Below are 22804 nucleotides of genomic sequence, written 5' to 3' on the forward strand. Positions count from 1 at the left end.
AGGTTTTTTCTAAAACAAGATGTTGGGCCTATTCATTACACGATTTTCTTGTATTTTGACAACTCTAAATGGATCTAAGAAACACCACTAACGTCTATGGGGACTAAAGTGCATGGTCACGGAGATCTTAAGCCTATGTGACAATCTTTACATAGGGAGATCACTTCATTTTTTATTATGTGCTAGCAGTCATATCATGGCTACATGCTGAGCTCTACCATTTTGGGAGCCCATTTGCCCCACATATAACATATTTCTTATTCATGTCTTTCATTAATGAACTTGTAACAATAATAACCTCATTTGATGATTGAATAAACCATTCTTCTCAAACCAGTATTATGAACTCAAGAGTAATTACCAGCAATGTAAAGAGTGCTTCTCAAGGTTGATGGAATATAAACATCTGAATGATGATAAGGGTCAAGAAAAATGACTTCTTGAAATTCCTAAGGAGAACTATTAATTCTACCATAATTAATAGTTCCAACAGATCCAAATCATATTTCTCCTCTTACTCATAGAGTGATAATGGGTATGGAAGGTGAGCCTATAGGGATTGTTGAGAAGAGAAAATGGTGTAATAGGTGTAATGATGCTTTTGTAACATTATGCATGTCTATCTCTCCATATCTTCTCTTTCATGTTGAGTCTTGCACAACACCCAATGAGATTTGGACTACATTAGAGTCTCTATTTGGAAAGCAAGATGCATTGAGGGGTTTTAATTGGAGAATGGGATTATTGGATTGAATCGTAATAATTTTGATAGAATTTAGGAATTCTTCACCAAACACAAGTCTCTCAGATTATAGTTGAAACAATGCAAAATTGAGGAGGACTCTCTGTTGATTCCCTCTATCCTTGCCAAGATGATAGGAAACACACACATATTCCATTCTTAGTAGGTGAACTTCAAATGAATCTAAGATAGATCTCAAAATAATGACTCGTTGTATCCTCTTCTTTCTATTACGGTCTCTATTAAAAGTGACTTCTTTCAACAATGTTTTGGCATCTCCGTTTTCAAATTTATTTATTTTTCTTGGAGTTACAAACTGAATTAATACTAGAATGCATAATATTATAGATGGATCAGCGTCGAAGGTTGACTATGGATAAATATCATGCATATGATGAAAGAGCCGCTAATGAGAGGATCTTGGAAAAATATCCATGTCCATGTAATGATTGTCTTGGTGGAAAGGTAAAAAAAAGATGTGATTTATCGACATATGATAAGATGTGGGCATAGTGGTATAAGCCCTTGGGAGTACAAACTATGAGAGATGAAGAGGTAGAAAACATAGACAGAGTGGCAGAAAACATAGATGAAGAGGCGAAAATGTTTGACAAAGGGTTTGAAGTTGATAGAATGCTAAATGAGAGTCTAAGAGATTATTGGGCCAAGTCAATGGAGGATTCTTTAAACCCTGTTTGTGCTAATTGTAAGTTAACAATCTGAAATGTGCTAATTGTAAGTTAAGTCTTTTGACAACAATCCTTCAAATTATTAACTTACAAGCGGTGCATGGTTGGACAAATGAGAGTGTAGATTATTTATTGGTATTATTAAGTTCATTGTTACCAGCTGACTCCAAATTGTCAAAAACTGAAGTCAATGTAAAAAGCAAATTAGTAAGCTTGTCTTGGGGTATGAAAACATCCACACGTGTGAATGGTTTTGTATTATTTCGCAAAAATCCTGCAAGCGACAATGAATGTCTGAAATGTCATGAAGCAAGGTAAAGACAAGAGTTGAAATCAGCTGTGGTTCCTAGAAAAGTTCTTTGCCACTTTCCGATAATCCCACGATTACTTTGAATGTATAGGTGCAGAGACATTGCTAAACTTATGCAGTGGCATGCCCAAAATAAGAGCATTGATGGAAAACAACGACATGTGCCTGATTCAAAGACATGGATGGAATTTGATAATAGATAGCCTGATTTTTCTCAAGAACCTCATAATATAAGGTTGGGTTTGGCTCTAGATGGGGTGAACCCATTCTTAGATCAAAGTACTAAATGGTCAACTTGGCCAGTGTTTCTAATAAATTATAACTTGACTCCATGGTTAGAAACTAAACCATTTTTCTTAATGTTATCATTGATTATACCAGAAAGGAAAAGTGTGACTTCAGAAACAATAGATGTTTATCTAGAGCCATTGTATGATGAGCTAATAGAATTGTGGAAAGGAGTTGAAACAATTCAATCTTTAAGGGATGGTCATTCAATCATTAAGGGATGGTCATTCAATCAAATTCACTTTAAGAGCTTCCTTATTGTTTATGATTCATGATCTTCATGCGTATGGCACATTATCTGGTCTCTTTGTTCATGGATACCATGGATGTCCTACTTGCAACTTGAAGGATTTTGTGAGGCACTCAAGAAGTTTCCGTAAGTGTATTTATTGTGGACATCGTGCTAACCTTAAAATGAATCATCCATATCATCAGCAAAAAACATGTTTCAATGGTCAAGAAGAGAATCATGAAGTACCATTGCTAATAATAGGTGATTACATTATTGAGTATGGATAGAAAAGAATGTCATTTATTGAAAATAATGGGATTGCGGGTAGTGGATATGATCCATGTAATGAAATAAGTGTAAAATGGTTGTGCATATTGTATAAGTTGTCATACTTTAAGGATATACCCATTAGGCATATTGTTGACTTTATGCATACCAAGAAAAATATAGCATATGTTATTAAAGAAACTCTTTTTGGTGCCTTAGATACTATTTCATCATGTGAAGACATTTGAGAAAAAAAGATTCGTCGAAATCTTTGTGTTGAAAAATATGATAATGAAAAATATAGAAAACTAGGTGCTCCTTACGTATGGACAAAGGAACAGCATGCAAAATTCTTACAGTTGTTGTCCTAGACTCACTTTCCCACTGGATATGTAAGTAGTACCATCAAAAGCCAAGCTGACATTAATAGATTAAGAGGCCTCAAGACCCATGACTATCATGTCATAATTGAGAATATCTTACCTATTGTGGTAAATATATTGGTCAAGTTTGGCAAAGGGGCCAAGATTGGCAATTATAAGGTTGGGCCTAATATTAAAGAGAATGAGCTTACATGTATTAGATCCTTCGAACTTTGATAGTTTGAGGGAGGAGGTTGTTGAATTCCTTTGTCTATTGGAATAAAAATTTCCACAGTAATCTTTAACATTTCTATGCATATTTTAATACATTTAGAATATGAACTAGAGCATTGTGGCCCAATAAGAACAAGATGGATGTATCCTATAGAACAATATAAGAAACTTTTGAAAAAAAAAATTCATACTAGGGAAAAACTAGAAGGCAGCATGTCTGGGGGATATTCAATGCAAGAGGCCATGGGATTTTGTGATGGTGTGATGAAAGAATAAGTATCTGGTAGAATACTGAGAGGGGGGGGGTGAATCAGTATATTTAAAAACTGATACAAAGTTCCCAAACTCAAACTCGGTCAAACAAAGTAAACATATCTAAGTCAAGATCAATATTCATAAGAATACTTGACATCAACCGGTTTAACTATTATGACAACTTTAATAGTAAACAACTTCAATATTGTGAACATCAACAATGCTTAATCATAACTCAACATATTCATCTCTCAATGCTTCTACTTAACATGCCTTATCATAAATTAACCAAATCAACAAATAAGATCACATCCACAAAATCAGTCACCACTTGACACAAATGTTTATACGTGGAAAAACCAAATAGGTAAAAACCACAATGAGATGAGACTCACAAGGATAGCTATCTGAACTCTTTCAAAGTTTGCCCTGTTAGGAGCCAAGCTTGTTAAAGCCTTACAATAAGTCCTATTAAGAACTAATTCCGGTTAGGAATCACTAGGTTAAGGGATTTACAAATATGCCTTGAATAAAAGCACAATACCCTGTTAGAAGTAACCTCGCTGGAGGATTTAAGAATCCAAGCTAATGGACCACCTTGTTAGAGGATTTAATGAGTAACCAAGCTTGTTAGAGCTTACCTGGTTAAGGGATTTTACTTCTATTGTAATTGTTAGAAAAAAACAGGTTTTCTTGATCTGTCTGAGTAGCACTATATTTGCTTGATCAGATCCTTCTAAGCTTCAATCTGCCTTCACTCAAAGTGCAAATCCATTCACTAGGTTGGGCAGCTACACACTCAACATGTTTTCTACCAATCTTGCCAACAACCTTTACAACAAATTCATCGACCTTAAATAGAAATCAATTAGGTCGGTAACATAGTAAAAACCTAATTCTCATCATCGAGATTACAAACAAGTTGGTAAAATCTTGACCGTTAGAAATCATGACAATCTCTTCACATTCTTCAAGAAAATTCCAACTACTTCACGATCACCGCTTCATAGGACTTTGTAACTCATCACACACTGTGCATTAAATGCAATCCACTTTGCTCCTTCCCTAGACAAAAACAAACGTGCCAAAACAATTTGAACATATCCTCATTCAATAATCATATGTGTCTCCATTATTACTGCTCATCAGATAATAAACCAACAAACTTGATCGGTTAGAGTTTAACGGCTGATAGAGTTTACTGGTTACAATGCATAGAAAGGTTTAACCCTTTACATCGGTTCACCGGTTTATCTCACAAACTTAACATACAGGTTTACAACATCTTCCACAAAGCTCTCTTTACCGATTACTAGCCAATATCAAAAACAACAATATCAACAATAACGTAAATACCATCGTCGATTCAATTGACATCAATGAAAACATATCATTAATGCAATCTCTATGCAAAATACCAACAAACTTGGATTGAATAATGAAAATACCATTCTTCATCTATTGTATCTATAAGCCTATGAAAATTTTTATTTCCCCTACTAATGGCATCTCAAATTCATTCTTCATTTCATCTGCAAAGCAATTACTCATGTCATCATAACCTCCAAATATAATGTCATCTACAAATACTTCACTGACCAACATATCATCTCCTTCAGACTTGTGATAAATGTTGTTGTCATCACTAGTTATAGTAAAGCCTATCTTCATCAAATGAGTATAAAGTCATTCATACTATGCTCTGGGTGCTTTCTTTAATCCATACAAGGCTTTATGTGATTTGCATACCATGTCTTCCTTATCTGTGAATGCATAACCATCAGGATGCTCTCTATAAACATCTTCTTCCAGTGTCCCATTCAAGAATGTAGACTTGACATCCATCTGGTATACCTTAAACTTCTTATGAGCTGCAAATGCAAGTAGTGTTCTAACACCTTTCAGTCTCACTACTGGTGCAAAAGTTTCTCCATAGTCTTCTCCATCTTCTTGTGCATATCCTTTGCATACTAATCTTGCCTTATTGCGAGTTACAATGCCATCTTCATTTAGTTTGTTTCTAAACACCCATTTAGTACCTATAACATTCTTGTTTATCGGTCAAGGTACCAAAATCTCAAGTGTTGTTCTTCTCAATTTGATCTAACTCCTCCTCCATAGCTTTCACCCAATGATCATCACCAAATGCCTCCTTAGCACTTCTAGGTTCAAAGGTGAATATCATGCAAGAGTTCTCTCTTATTCTCCTTCTAGTTAGTACTCCAGCATCCTTATCCCCAATTATCTATTCAGGACTGTGATTCAGTCTCACATACCTAAGAATAACATGATCATTCTCTTCAGGTTCAACTTCTTCATTATCATCTTCCTCTGAATTTATTTGTTCTAGTTGAACATGTTCATCAGGGTTTAATTTACAAGTTTTTGATTTAATTGTTTCAGGTTCCAAAAGAAAAATGCAAGGATCTTCATCCTTCTTCTTAGAACTGGCTCCTTCTAAAATTTAAGGACCTTCATCTACACGAACATCAACACTCTCAACAATTTTCTGTGTCCGGTTGTTGAAGCATTTATAGGCCTTACTCTTGGTGGAATAGCCAAGAAATATGCCTTCATCACTCTTAGCTTCAAACTTGCTTATGTAATCACCTCTTTTAATAAAACATTTACTTCCAAATATCTTTAAATAGCTAACATCAAGTGATCTCCCATACCAGTATTCATATGGGGTCTTGTCCTTACCTCTTTTTACCAAAACTCAGTTCATTGAGTACACAGTTGTACTTAAAGCTTCTTTCCAAAATGTTTTTGATACACCTCCTTGTATCAACATAGTTCTAGCCGCTTCAACCATTGAACGGTTGTTTCTCTCTACTATACCATTTTGTTGTGGTGTCTTTGGTGTAGAAAGCTACTGCTTGATACCATTATCATCACAATATTTAGTGAACTCTACAGAAGTGAATTCGTCGCCTTGATCTGTTCTTAGACATTTTATCTTTTTTCCACTCTCTTTCTCAGCTAAGGCTCTAAATGCCTTGAATTTACCAAAAGCTTCATTCTTATCCTTCAAGAATGTGACCCACATCATCCTTGAGCAGTCATCAATGAAGATCATGAAGTATCTATCACCTTGAATGCTTCTTGTTCTTATTGGTCCACATAGATCTGTATGAACCAAATCTAACAAGTGCTCTGCTGAGAAGGACTTGCTCTTAAAAGTTGAAGAAGTCATCTTTCCTAGTTGACATTCTTTACAAAGAGCATTAATCGGTTTGCCTAGCTGAGGCAGACCTCTTACAGTCGTAGACTTGCTTACTTTAACAATATTGTTAAAATTTATATGACAAAATCTCCTATGCCAAAGTTGACTATCATCTATTTTTGCAATCAAACAGTTGCTAACTTTAGGATTGAGATGAAATAGATTACCTCTTATTTGTTTCTCGGTTGCAATCAATTCACCTTTGTTGTCAAAGATTTTGCACATTCCATTTTTGAACTCCAGTGGGTATCCTCTATCATTAAGTTGTGCCACACTTAACAGATTGTGCTTTAGGCCTTCAACCCAATAGACATCGTTAGCACTGCTCTTCCTGTTAAGAGAAATAACTCCCTTACCTTTAACCATACAGGGTGAGTCATTGCCAAATCTGACAACACCGCCATCAAATTCTTTCAGGGAAATAAATTTTCTCCGATCACCGGTCATGTGATGTGAACAACCACTATCAATGATCCAATCATCAGAGTTATCCATTCTGGATACTAGTGCCCTTTGATCTGATATTTCTTCCTTAATAGCTACAAACACAATATCTTCACTAGCATCATCATCACATTCTTCATCAGTAATACCACTGTCAATAGCTACAAGACAATCTCTTTTGCCTTTACCTTTATATTTATTAAATTTGTCTCTCTTGTAATCATTTTCACCATTAGGGCAATTTGCTGCTATATGACCAATCTTGTTGCATGCAAAACATTTTAAAGGTAGCTTACCTTTATATTTACCAGTGCCTCTAAGTAGTCGTTTTGCCAACAATCCTTGAAGTTCCACTAAGTTGTCTTCATCTTCATCATCTCTACTAGATCTAGATTCATAGTTATGGCCGATATCTCTACTTCTTCTCACAGATGGGTTAGAGACAAAAGCTCTAAATGAAGATTCGAATTTCTGTACACTACCATCATAGCCATTTAGTTCAAAAGCAGTAAGTTTGCCAATAATAGAGTCAAGAGTTACCTTTGTCTTTTCAATGCATTTTAGCTCCTGAATAGCTACAACTCGGATAGCATAGACCGGTAGTAGGGTTCTTAGTACCTTACTGATTACTATGGCATCTTCCACTTTCCCTCCTACACTCTTTATCTCACCAACTATCTCTTTAATCCTTTGACCATACTGCTGGATATTCTCACCTTCAGACATTCTCATGTCATCAAACTTTCCTCTTAAACTCTCCTCTTTGGAAATCTTAACATGTTCATCACTGCTATAAATATCTTCTAATTTCTTCCATACTTCATATGTAGTTTCAAGACCATGAACATCTACATATTCAGCATCAGACAGGGAACTAATAACAGCTTCTAATGCCTGGTGATTTTTTTGTTGTTCTTTCTTCTGATCATTAGTCAGGGGTCCAGTAGGTGTAGTATACTTATTTTCTATATGATCCCAATACTAACTACAAAGACTCTTAATGTAAATCTTCATTTTGTCACTACATATTCTATAGTTGTCTTTGTTGAACTTCGGACCTTCTTTCTTCATCATGATCTACAAGATCTTTTCCTCAAGTTGTTAGGCTTTTAGATTAAGAGGACCTGAGTTGCTCTGATACCAACTGATGGTATGAAAAAAGAATAAGTATCCGATAGAATACTAAGAGGGGGGGTTGAATCAATATAATGAAAAACTGATACAAAGTTCCCAAACTCAAACTCAGTCAAACAAAGTAAACATATCTCAGTCAAGATCAATATTCATAAGAATACTTGACATCAACTGGTTTAACTATTATGACAACTTTAATAGTAAACAACTTCAATCTAGTGAACATCAACAATGCTTAATCATAACTCAACATATTCATCTCTCAATGCTTCTACATAACATGCCTTATCATAAATTAACCAGATCAACAAATAAGATCACATCCACAAAAGCATAAACCACTTGATACAAATGTTTATACGTGGAAAACCCAAATAGGTAAAAACCATAATGAGATGAGACTCACAAGGATAGCTATCTGAACTCTTTTGAAGTTCACCCTATTAGGATCCAAGCGTGTTAAAGCTTTACAAAAAGTCATGTTAAGAACTAATTCCGGTTAGGAATCACCCAGTTAAGGGATTTACAAATATGCCTTGATCAAAAGCACAATACCCTGTTAGGAGTAACCTCGCTGGAGGATTTAAGAATCCAAGCTAATGGACCACCTTGTTAGAGGATTTAATGAGTAACCAAGCTTGTTAGAGTTTACCCGGTTAAGGGATTTTACTTTTGTTGTAATTGTTAGAAAACAACAGGTTTTCTTGATCTATCTAAGTAGCACTATATTTGCTTGATCAGATCCTTCTAAGCTTCAATCTGCCTTCACTCAAAGTGCAGATCCATTCACTGGGTTGGGCAACTACACACTCAACAGGTTTTCTACCAGTCTTGCCAACAACCTTTACAACAACTTCATCAACCTTAAATAGAAATCAATTAGGTCGATAACACAGCAAAAATGTAATTCTCATCATCAAGATTATAAATAAGTCGGTGCAATCTTGACCGTTAGAAATCATGACAATCTCTTCACATTCTTCAAGAAAATTCCAATTGCTCCATGATCACCACTTCATAGGACTTTGTAACTCATCACACGTTGTACATTAGATGCAATCCACTTTTCTCCTTCCCTATACAAAAACAAATGCGCCAAAACAATTTGAGCATATCCTCATTCAATGATCACACGTGTCTCCATCATTACTGCTCATCATATAATAAACCAACAAACTTGATCGGTTAGGGTTTAACAGCTGATAGGGTTTATCGGTTACAATGAATAGAAAGGTTTAACCCTTTACACCGGTTAATCGGTTTATCTCACAAACTTAACATACAGGTTTACAACATCTTCCACAAACCTCTCTTTACCGGTTACTAGCCAATATCAAAAATAACAATATCAGCAATAACATAAATACCATCACCAGTTCAATTGACAACAATGACATTATATCATTAATGCAATCTCTATTTAAAATACCAACATTTTGCACAAAATATATGAAGGATTTTAAAAATGTCAATCGACGTGTATGGGATGATGATGAAGATGATAGAGTTGCAGGTGAAGTTTTAGAAGGTAATGGATGTTGCTTCAAGCTATCACATCAAGAAAGAAGTGCAATACATGCCTTTATTCTTCAAAACACATCTTCGTTCGAAAAGTGGCACCGGTAAAAAATAAATTACACTAATTTATTTACTCAATTGTATTTACACATTTATATTATTAATCTTACTATTTGTATGTCATTATTTTATGTAGAAAATATGAAGAAGAGAATCAAACTTAGATGCAACATCGCCCTCAAAAGCGCAGATGCCATGATTTGATTAGAGGTGATTCTTTTCCAAAATTTAAAGAATGGATTGCTAATGCAATCAATGTCACCTTCTAGGCATGATGCAATAAGGTGGTAATTGACAAACTCACTAAGGTGGCACACTTTATACCAGGAAATCTGACGGATGATGCACCCACCTTGGCTAGATGCTTCGTTAAGGAGATAGTTAGGTTGCATGGAATACCAGAGAAAATCATATCAGACAGAGATGCAAGATTCACTTCCAGGTTTTGGACCACTCTTCAATCAGCTCTAGGAACTCAACTAAATTTTAGCACCGCATACCACCTGGAAACCGACGGTCAGACAGAAAGGACAAATCAGATTATGGAAGACCTGCTTCGCATGTACTGCATGGACCAACAGAGAAAATGGGAAGAGTACCTACCTTTGGTAGAGTTTGCCTACAATAATACATATCAAACATCTTTGGGAATGGCACCTTTTGAAGCTTTGTATGGAAGACCATGTCGAACACCTTTGAGTTGGGATAGTCTTGAAGATAGAGTGATTATTGGGCCAGATATGTTGAAAGAAATGGAAAGGAAAACTAAGGAGATTAGGCAAAGATTGAAGGAAGCCTCGGATAGGCAGAAAAGTTATGCAGATAAAAACAGAACACCAAGGGAGTTTGAAGTAGGAGAGAAAGTCTTCCTAAGGGTTAGGCCACACAAGAGTTCCATAAGATTTGGGAAAAAGACTAAGCTTGCACCTCGTTATGTCGGACCTTTTGAAATATTGGGAAGAATTAATCCAGTTGCTTATCGGTTGGCCTTACCTCCCCAATTGAGCTGAATCCATGATGTCTTCCATGTATCTCTTCTTAAGAAGTATGTACCTGATGAGAAACACATTTTGAATTGGGATGCTTTGCAGGTCCAAGAAATGGGGGGAATAATGATAGAGCCATTCAGAATCTTGGAGAGGCGCCAGTGCCAGTTGCGCAACAGAGAGGTTGATCAGTGCAAAGTGCAATGGGACCAGTATGACGAGAAGAATGCCACGTGGGAGGATACTAAGGAGATGCAGCAGCTATTTCCTTTTTTGTTTTGAACATGAACTATAAACTCTTTTGAATGCATTTAATAAGTGCATCGGGACGATGCACAGATTAAGGGGGGGAGGATGTCACAACCCTCCTTTATCACCTTTTTTATTTAAAATACAAAACTCTATTATATTCTTTGGATAAATTATTGAATGAATATTGTAAGGGAATAAAAATAATAAACCACACACACATGGAAAATGCATATATATTTTAATTAGTTATTTAATTTCCCTCACCCAAATTAAGGCACATGTTGTAGGAGGAATAAGAAGCTTCTAGAGGCTTCTCCACCTCCTTGCATGTAACTCCTCCCACTAAGCCTAATCAATTTGCATGGAGGCCAAATTGGGAGAGAATCTCTTTTTTTCAATTAAAAATTAGGTAGTGGGAATTTGAAATTTCTTTTATAAAATAGGTACAAGTTTCAAAATGAGTGTTGGCTATTCCATAAGAAATTCTGCAGGTTAAATTCTCCTTGGTTGTCCGTTTTCATTGGCAGCCAAGATTTTGTTGGGAGGATTTCTCTTCAATTTGGAGGATCAAGGAAGACTCTACACCATTTTGCAAGCACCCAGGTTCCTTCAACTTAGTTTATGCATCTTATTCTTGTGGTAGATTAGATTTGATTAAACTATTTATGAGAATGAAATTCATTTGTGTTTTGTTAAGAATTAGTTTTAGATTCTGTAGAGAATGAGAGTCATTGTTTAAATGAGATTCATTGTTTAAATTCTTGATATGAAATTAGTTTTAGATTTGGTAGAAAATGAGATTTATTGTTTAAATGAGATTCATTGTTTAAATTTTTGATAAGAAATTAGTTTTAGATTTTGTAGAGAATGAGATTCATTATTTAAATTTTTGATAAGAAATTAGTTTCAGATTTTGTAGAGAATGAGATTCATTGTTTAAATTTTGATAAGAAATTAGTTTCAGATTTTGTAGAGAATGAGATTCATTGTTTAAATTTTTGACAAGAAATTAGTTTCAGATTTTGTAGAGAATGAGATTCATTTGTTTTAATTCTGATAAGAAATTAGTTTCAGATTTGAAAGAAGTAGAGTAAATGGAAACTAGATTCATTGCCTTCAGTTTACTTTTGATAAAAAAATTAGATCTCCCTGTCTGTGCAAACAATTTTCTCTGTGAACAAATCTCCCTGTGTGTATAAATAAATCTCCTTTCTCTGTGAATGAATTTTCTCTGTGTAAAGAACAAAAGAAATGAAAGAAAAAGACATAAACTATTCCTTTCTCTGTGAATGAATTTTTCCTGTGTAGGAAACAAAAGAGATGAAAGAAAAAGATATAAATTATTCCTTTCTCTGTGAAAGAATTTCCCTGTGTGAAAAACAAAAGAAATAAATTATTCCTTTCTCTGTGAAAGAATTTCCCTGTGTGAAAGAAATAAACTATTCCTTTCTCTGTGAATGAATTTCCCTGTGTAGAAAACAAAGGAAATGGAAAAAAATCCCTCTGGTTACCGCTTCATTTTGTCCCTGAAATTAATATACAACATTGTTAATTACCTATTATTACCCTGCTCTGAGTAATCTTCAATAATCTAAAAAAAAAAAAAAAATACGCCTGTATAAGAAAAATGATAATGATAATATTATAACATATATATATATATATATAAATAACCAAAAAATGAGAAATCGTTTCGAACTTAGAAAAATCTCTTAAAAACTTCCCCCGTAACGCATGGCGTTCGCACCAAATAACGTCGGCATGCATGGACGTTACGTTGAACTGTCGCAGTAGTACGGAGGGGCCCGCGGGCCCCCTCACCTCTGCGGTCCTGCGCATGCAGGGCCGCAGGGGTGATGGGACCCGTGGTCCCCACCCCGCACCCTACATTATACCCAAACAGTGCGTTAATTAAAGTTCTTTTTCCCCCTCTAAATTGTAATCGAAATTTTTACTTGGGGTTTTATTTTATAAATAGATTAATACTTTATGTTAATTGTTAAGTTATTTAATTTTTAGTTGATAGTAATGACATTTAGGAATTAATACTTATGTCAATTATTTAGTTAAATTTTTTAGTTGATAGTAATGGCATTTAGGAAATAATGTTTTTTTTTTATTATTTTGGTAAACTTTAAGATATTGTATTTCGACTTAGAAAAATTGGGGTAATATGTAGCAAGCTCATAATTAAATTGCCTTAGTAAGTTTTAAAATCGTAGACTATATCCTTTTAAAATTAAGTTACTCAACCCATTAAGAATTGTTGAGACACTTGATTGGTCTTTAATATAGATGCTTAATTTTAATCGTTATTTTGGATTCATAGCATGCGAATTATTTATAGATTAATTATATCTTCATGCAATTACTATTATGCAAGTTTCATTGTTATGCAAATTACACTTCAAGTAGTTACTTCAATTATTTACGCCTTCATTTTGTTATTCGTAGTTAGAAAACTAAATAAAGGAAGTTGGAAAACCAAAACTAGCAGCGTTCGGTATATATGGTGCCTCTGGGTCACGCTTACGGGTAATGCCGTCGTGTTGAACTACTGCACTTAACGCCTAATAAAGCTGCATTAACGACGTCTATGGCATCGTCCCTATAAATTGTCGAGGAGTAATAAGGGACATTTGGAAGTTAAAATCCAAGGGGCGGGTAATCCCTCTTGGATCGATAATTTAATAAGATAACTTTTAATTGAATTTCACATCCGTTGAGATAAACCATAGTAAACCCCTCTTAGGGATGGTCAAGTTAAAAGCTCTCGTGAAAATTACTTTCTTTATTTATTTATTTATTCATCTCGAAGGGATATTGGTGATTTGCAATTGGGTGACGCCCATGATAAGTATTAGGATCTACTTATTTTGTTAGGCCACAAGCAATAGGCCATCTTGAGCCTTCGCTTAAGTGCTACCATCGTGGGTAGCAACCGCAGAGAAACTATCTCGGACACTGACCCTAGAAAGGGTTGCATACCCACAAATCAGTTTACATCAAACCATAGATTAGAAAATAGAACTACATACTTTACGCCTTGATCCCGTGCCGAAGCGGGTATGTAGGCAGTCTTGGGACGGAGTTGTCCCTCGTACTCAGGCATTCGTGGGTGGGGTCTAGGTTTGGTTGAGTAAGAATCCTAAATGAAAAATAAGATAATCAATTTAATTCAATGCATACTCGGAAGGAATCCCGTATGGATTCGCTTGACTTCCCGAGGCTTTAAGCCAAATTCCGAGGCGGAATTCAAGCTTGTGTTATTTTTAAATTACTCCTAAGGACGGCAACCTCGGTGCATTCTTGCTAGAAGAATGTAGTACTTAGTGAGTGGCTCAGGACCCGAATGGTCCCAATGAGTCTAAGTCTCTGGCCAGAGCATCTCCTATCCCATTTGGATGGATGCCTACCCCGTATGGGTAGATGCCTATCCCGTATTGGATAGATGGAATTTACGTCCCGTATGGACAATTGCCTAACCCGTATGGTTAGAAGCTCATCCCGAATGGATGAATGCCTAATCCTAATTGGATGGATGCCCAGAGTATGCAATTGAATAAAACATAATAAAGAAAAAAAAAATGTACTCAATTTTTTGTTGGATGAATTTTGGTGGGTTATTACAGTTAGCTTTAATCTTTGTTACCATGTTACACTATGACTATCAGTTTTGCCTTATAACAGTAATGACTATAAGACAAACATTTGATGAAATGTCTTTGTAGATAGCCATTATCTTAGACTGTATTTTACTCTATCTTTGTATCATGGACTGCTCTGCATCTATTGGGACTACTATATAATGATAATATTTTAGCTCTATTACTATCATGGTATGGTTTGTTACTGCCTTGTACCTACTCTAGATTATTCATTGTTCTATGTATCAAACTATGATTCACTAAGATATGCTTTGTGAAATCAAAAAGTTCATTGTTGCTTTGTATTATCACTACTGCATTATTCAATGAAGATCTTTGACAATAATAATCCCCTTTGGATTTTTTCTCATGAACTTATTGAAGTCTTTATAAGCATGATGATTGTATTTCTTGATAGTGATATGCTTTGGGTTTAGAATATATTGGTCTTTATGATAGTTTTTGATTAAGAAAAATCAGGTTTTAAGGGACCCGAAACCCACTTACAAAACAAAGAGACAAGAAAAAGAGAAACTAGAAAACACAGAACAAAGAGAGAAAGGCTACAAAAGAACAGCAAAATGAACAATAGCCAAAGAAAAGAACAGCTCAAGGCCAGCGAGAGACTGGCAACCTAAAACCAAATTACATATTAGATGAAAATCTTTATAGTCTCTTCCGCATCCTTGACCAATATCATCATCGCATTAGCTGCCTCTTTCAGTTCTTTATTTTCTTGCATCTGTTGATTGTCTTTGGTCTTCAACTCCAGCTCACTTGCATTTTGCTTGGTTTTGCATCTGGAGGAGTGTAGAACAGAACTAGAAGTCAGCTCATCATCAATGATCACCATTTCTTTCTTCTGCTTGTTCTTCTCCAGGCAAGCAACCAATGCATTCATGTTTTGAGAAGACACCTTCAACACCGCTAGACTATGCTCCATGAATTTCTTCAAAGCATTCTCAGTTTTTTGAATCAGATTGTTTATCAGAGCATTATCAACCTCACCCTTTTCTTTGATAATCCTCACCACATCCTCAAGATGCTTCAAAACTCCCTTAATAATGTCTCTTTCTGACCAGTCCAGAATTTCTTTTTTGTCCTCTGCAGCACTAGTATCCTCTGCCTCATCCTCTTTACCTTTAATGTTGATATCCTTAATCAAATTCTCAAATTTAAAATCCAGCTCTCTCTGTTTATCCTGAATGCTAGTGATGTTATCAATCACCCATTTTTGAAAATTGAATGTTTCCAAGGTGCTATTCTTAGCAGCACTCAGAATGGATTTTGTGTTCTCCAAATCTGGGGCAGAGTCCATAGACCTAGGGTTTCCCTCCTCCATGCTATGTTGAACATCATCCCTATTATTTGAGATATAGGGATTATCCTTTGTCTCTGATTCTCCAACATCCTCTTCTCTCTACTCATCCCCTTACTCACCCTCAACCTCCTTCTCCTGCTCATTCTCGACCTCTTCTTCCACCTCCTTCCCCTGCTCCTGCTCAGAACCAACATTCTCTTCCATGTCTTCTTTAACTTCATCACTAACCCTTGATTTCTTACTCAGAGGAAGATTAGAAGAATCTTCATCAGAATCAGAGCCATCATAACCCTCAGAAATGTGGGCATTCTCCACAAAGGGATCATCCCTATTAGCCCTAGCTTTTCCCTTCAGATGCTCATATATTAACAAAATTAGGCCTTGGCGCACAATGGGGTAGGATTTAGGTTTCTTGGCATGGTCGTCCAGGCTATCGTTAAGGGAAGAGGCCAAGTAGAAGGGCAACAAAATCTTAGATCCATGGCAGAAATGGTTAAGGATGGCAAAGTGGTAATTGTAAACTTTTGAAAACCTTCTATCAACCGTAAGGTATTCCATTAAAACTTTCAACATTTTCTGCCAGAAAGATTTTACCTAGTTAGGGAGATAGTAAGAAGCATTATCATTTCTAGCGATTCAGGCCCTTTCATCTTCAGTTTTGGGGAAATTATTGGTAGCTTCCACCGAGAACTTGCGGTCTCTATAGAATTTGATGTCATCCTTCTGCAAGCCAGTAACCTCCGCCACCAAATCTTTATCCAACTTCCATGTCTGGCCAAATAGAGTAACTTTATTATTGTTCCAGCCCTTGGCAAAACCATGTGAAACAAACTTCTTTCTCCCATGCAGTTTCTCCATGTAATCGGTAAAGCCATATCTATGCAACCTTCGTCATATTTTCCTTTCACTTTTCCAGCTATCATAGCTGGAAGGTTCATTGCGATTAAGATTTCCCCCCATAATGTGATGGTTGTTCAAGTCAAAACCCTCAATAGAGTGCAAGATGACCAAATACTAAAGAAACAAGACGTTGGAATCGAAAAACAAGGTGTTTTTATTATCGTTCAAATAGTCTTTTAAAACATTCAAAATAACCCTGCACTTAATATGATAAGGCACGTCACACCGGTGCTCATCATCACGATGCCTGAAACAAGTAAGCAAATGACACTCCACATCACTCCAATATCTATCATTGAACTCTGAACCCAGAAAGGTAATAATGAAATTAACATGTACCATGGACTCTATCAAATAATAATTTCTTACGGACTCCATTCTTACAAGATAATTCTCCGATATACTTAGCATCCTCCACTAAAATGACCCCGTCATTGGCTGACAAATCAGCTATCCTATTACCTTCCCTAAAGGTATGGGTAATAATCACACTATCATAGGCTTCTAACATTTTTTTAGCACTAACAATGATATTATGGATGTTCCAAGAAGGGGAACTAATACCTTTAATAGCCTAAATAATATTGAGGGAATCCCCCTCCAGCCATATTCTTTTAAAATTAAAACTCTGAGCAAGCTAGAGGCATTTTAACATTGCCAAAGCTTCTTCCACATGGTTGTTTTGAACTCCAAATGGAGAGGCAATCATAGCAACACAAAAGCCATAAGAGTTTCTGATGACCCCTCCTCCTCCAGCATTCCCAAGATTTCCTTTAGCTACACCATCAAATTTCACCTTAACCCAATCATGAAGAGGGAACCTCCACACAAAATTATCTCTCCTTCTCTTCATATCAGATTTCCAGACCTTGTGTATCAAATTCCATTCAATTAGGATTCTTTTCTCATTATCAGTCATGTGAATATAACTACATTGCTTGTTACTTTTGTGAATGGTATTGATGTTTTCTTTAATATCCCTACAAATATTTTCAAAAATCACCTGAGAAGAACACTTAGTCTCCCTAAAAATTCTATTATTTCTCTCCTTCCAGATATGCCAACAGGTCATAGGAAGGACAAAGGACCAAAGGGTCTTAATCATAGGAAGCTTGGTAGGGAAAATCCATTGCCAGATGACTTCCTTAAAACTATTTTGCATTACACTTTACCCCAGATCTCCTAGGTAAAAGAACAATGAATAAACAAATGATCCATAGACTCAGCCTCTTTTTGACATAACTCACACCTATTAGGAATCATGAATCCTCTTTGAACCAAGTTATCAATGGTAAGAATCTTTTTGTGGGTTGCAAGCCAAAAAAACATGTTAACTTTAGGAATGAGGAATCTATTCCAAATTTTAGTCCATATAGGGTTGCAGGCCTGAGTAACAATTTTTTTATAAGTAGAGGCAACAGTTAAATTACCCCTAGGATTACTCTTCCATAGGAACACATCATCATAATCTTTACTGATAGAAAAGGATAGCAAATCATGCTGGAGCAATGAGAAACCAACATAAATTGCATCAAGTCTGACCCATTTATTCTCCTTCCAATAATTATAGACAATAGAACCATACCTCCTTTTACATTCTTCAATGAAATGGCTGCAATCCTAGTTAAAAAGAGGGTCATCTTTAATCCAGACATCCTCCCAAAATCTGATTTTATCACCTTTGCCAAGGACCCATCCAGCTCCAGCTTTAGCAACTTTAATAGATTTGATTATACTATTCCATATAAAAGATCCAACAAGGATATCTTCAAAATAGAGAAGAGAGTGAATGGGCTGATTATGTATGTATTTATCAAACCACACCCTACTCCAATCTTTCTTAATACCATATGCCCTCCAAATTTGTTTAGCTAACAAAGCTTTGTTGAAAGGTTTGAGAGATTTAATACCTAACCCCCTGTTGCTTTTAGGAGAACAAACTTTATCCCAGGCAACCAAAGCAATCCTTTTCTCATCTTCCACACCAGACCAAAGAAATATTTTGTGAATTCTTTCTAAAGCTTCAGCAAATTTGACCGGTATACTAAACAAGCTAAGAGCATAAACAGGCAAGTTTTGTAGAGTAGCTTGAAGAAGCTAAAGCTTACCAACCTGTGATAGCATAGAGCCTTTCCAACCTACCAATTTTTTGTTGAGTTTATCAATTAAGGAATTTTAGAAAGAGTTTGGAGGAGCCAAACCAAGAGGGAGACCCAAATAAGTAGAGGGGACCAGCTCAACCTTACAGCCAATTATGTTAGCAATCCTTTGCTACCTCAATAATGGGGTATTGATAAAGTAAATAGCAGATTTCTCCCAATTAACCTATTGTCCAGTAGCAAGGGAATAAGATCTAAGAGCACCTTTGAAGGCAGAAGCTTTGCTAACAGAAGAATATCCCAACAATATTGTATCATCAACAAACTGTTGATGTGTGCAGAAGACATTAGTAGAAGAGGGTTGCAACCCTTTGATGCTTTTATTCTTTTTCAACTTTTGGATCAATCTGCTCAAATATTCCACCAAAATAGTGAAAAGAATAGGCGAAATAGGGTCTCCTTGGCTAAGACCCCTTGAAGATTTAAAAAATATGGATGGAGATCCATTAATAAGAATAGAAAATTTTGGTGTAGTTATCAGCTCTCTAGTGATTTTAATAACATTCTCATCAAATCCAAAGGCCTCTATGATCCTAAAAAGAACTTGCCATTCAACCCTATCATAGGCTTTTACCAAATCCAACTTTATGAGAAATCCCTCTTTGTTTGCAACTTTAAGAGAATGGATATTCTCATGCACAAGAATAATAGAATCCAAAATCTGCCTACCTGGGACAAATCCTTTTTGCTCCTCAAAGATAACAAGGGGGAGAACAGTCAACAATCTAGAAGTCGTGAATTTTGAGATTATCTTGTAAAAAGAATTACAAAGACTTATTGGCCTAAACTTAGCCATAGAATCAGCTCCATCCACCTTAGGAATTAGAGCAATGAAAGTAGAGTTTATTTCTTTAAGAATTCTTCTAGATCCAAAGAATTCTTTGACAGCATTGGCTGTGTCATCCCCAACAATGTGCCAATATTATTGAAAGAAAAACATTGGGAAGCCATTCGGGCCCGGAGCCTTATCCCCTTGAAAGGAGAAAACAACTTTTTTAATTTCATCAACTGAAGGGATAGCAGATAATATCTTATTCTGATGAAGTCCAATAATCTTAGGAATATTATCAATCAGGTTTTGCTGCTTAACAATGTCAATTTCCTTGCTACCTGTTAGGAGGTTAGAGAAGAACCTAACAGCTTCATCACCTATGTTATCATCTTTGAGAAGAATTTTGTTGTCAACAATTAATCTAGAAATTCTGCTAGTTGCTTTATGCTTCATTGATGTCATATGAAATAACTTAGTGTTACTATCACCGGCTTCTAACCAAATAGCCCTAGATCTTTGCTTCCAATAAATTTCTTCTCTTGATATAGTGTTGTGTAATTTAGCTAGAACCTCATCTCTTTTAGCCTTGGGGAACATCTTATAACCATCTTTCTGAATTAAGTTTTGAATCTATTCTAGTTCCTCCTTCAGCTTCCTCTTGGATTCAAAAATATCTCCAAAAACCTTTTTATTCCAAATCTTAATGTTCTTTGGTATTTCTTAATTTTTTAGCAACTTTGAACATGGCAGATCCATCCACAGTAATATTCCACCATTTGGCAATGGAAGTTTCCAAAGAAGGGTGTGAAATCCACATTTTTTCAAATTAGAATGGAAAACAGTGTTTGCCCTTAATAGAATCAGCAACAAAAGAAATGGGATAATGAGCTCATCCTATTCTGTTAATAATAGACAAAGAGCATCTATACTTAAGGACCCAGTCAGGAGTGATAAGGGATCTATCTAGCCTTACCTGAATAAGATCTCCTCCATCCCTTCGATTAGACCAAGTGTAGGAAGCTCCAGAAAGATCAACATCAATCAAGGCATTGGCATTGATGAAGTCCATAAGATCAATCCTGCTATCTAGTTGAGCTTGAGTTCCTCCAAATTTGTCAATCTTTTGCAAAGGGGTGTTGAAATCTCCCATCAACAGCCAACTATCCTGGGAGAAAAACCCCCTTTTTCTGCTGGATTTTGTCCCAAAACTTACTCCTAGCAGCTTTAGAATTTAGAGCATAAATGTTGGTGACCACCCATTCCCGTCCTTCAATAATGCATTTAACTCTCATAGACATGATATTATCATCTTCATCAATAATATCTCCATCAATAGTTTTCTTATTCCAAAATATGGCCACCCCACCAGACGCTCCATTTGAACTACTACCACAAACACCCCCTTGTTTAAAGAAGTTTAATTTTTCAACTTTTTCCTTACTCATTTTAGTTTCCTAAACCAGGATGATGTCCGACTTATGATCTCTAATTAAATTCCCTAATACATCATGTTTATGGAGACCATTTAGGCCTCGTATGTTCCAGGAAATTACCTTCATTTGGAAACTTGGGAGCAGGATTCCTGAATGATTCATTGCCTTCCATCAGGTATATTTTGATTACTCTCCTGGTCCCTATGCCACTTCATAGTTTTGCGTCCCTATGGGGATTTGGAGAGACCAATATCTGCCTTAGACCTGGTTCTAGTTTTAATCCCATTAGAGCAACATGTCCTCTTGTTTTTCTTTTTTCCCATTCCTATTATCTCTTCATCATCTTCATATTTATATGTAGATTGCTTACTATTCTAAGGTTCTCTTATTCTCTAAGAAGAGGTGGGCGATTCAGTTCCAACACTCTGAAATAGAGAGTTAAGGTTAACCTGAGGTGATCCAAACTAGGTCTTTTTATCAATTAGAGCCTCATATTGTGATTCATTTATGTCGCCAATCTCACCATCTCCAAGAATTTCTTCTATACTTACATTTTCTTCCTCTTGAATCTATAAAAATTTAAATCCATTGACTATTTTGACTTCAAATACATTATTTTCATCCTTTCTAACTTCCTTCTGAAGAGTATCCTTGGAAGGACTAGCTTTCCTATCATCCTTTGTTATATCTTTTGAGTTACTAGGAAGTCCACTTCCTCCTTCCACTCTACCCTCCTCATTTTTGTTCATCTCCTCTTTCCAGATCCGTTTAACATGATTGTTATGCTTCTGAGCATTCTTGGGGTCACTTGGACAAGCCTTTGACCAATGTCCAACTTTCTTACAAGAGAAACATACAAAAGGGAGGGACTCAAACTCTATATCTTGTTCCCACTTCCCTAGCTTGGAATTTATTTCGATTGAGCTAGAAAGGTCCATATTCTGTGAAATATTAACACATATCCTCGCATACACCAGCCTCTTTTGTGTTGTTGTCATAGAATCTATAGCCACAAGCTCCCCAAAGGAGTTAGCAATGCCTGAGAACACATCCTCCAACCAAAATTCAAGTGGCAAACTAGGCAACCGCACCCAGACCGGAGCAGATTTAAAAAAGGAATCATTGAGCTCCATATTTGGGGACCATTTTCTTAAGGATAAAGAAGATTTCCCAAAAATCTAGGGTCCTCCACTTAGAGCCATTTCCAAATCTTCCCCATGGGAGAAGGAAAAGACAAATAATCCTCGTGACAAGGTTGAGACATCAACCTGTCCTTTCAACCTCCATTTTCTCTTAACAAAAGACCTAACGACTTCAATATTAGGTCTTGGTCCAACAAAATTTCCCACTAAAGAAAAATCCATTAGATAAATATTGTGGTCTATGACCACATCTGGTACTGCAATAGCTAATCTGCCTATCTTTCTATCAGAAATATCTTCCACAAAGGGAAAAGATGATTTACCAGTGGGTTTGTTTGCAAATAAGTTGTTCTAGGGTTTGAGAACCTTCACCTTAGTCATCTTTTCCAACTCAGCGTTCAAGATCTCGGGACCCAAATTTGAAGAATCTT

The sequence above is a fragment of the Cryptomeria japonica genome, chromosome 8, assembly GCF_030272615.1.
Source record: "Cryptomeria japonica chromosome 8, Sugi_1.0, whole genome shotgun sequence".
Classification (NCBI taxonomy): Eukaryota; Viridiplantae; Streptophyta; class Pinopsida; order Cupressales; family Cupressaceae; genus Cryptomeria; species Cryptomeria japonica.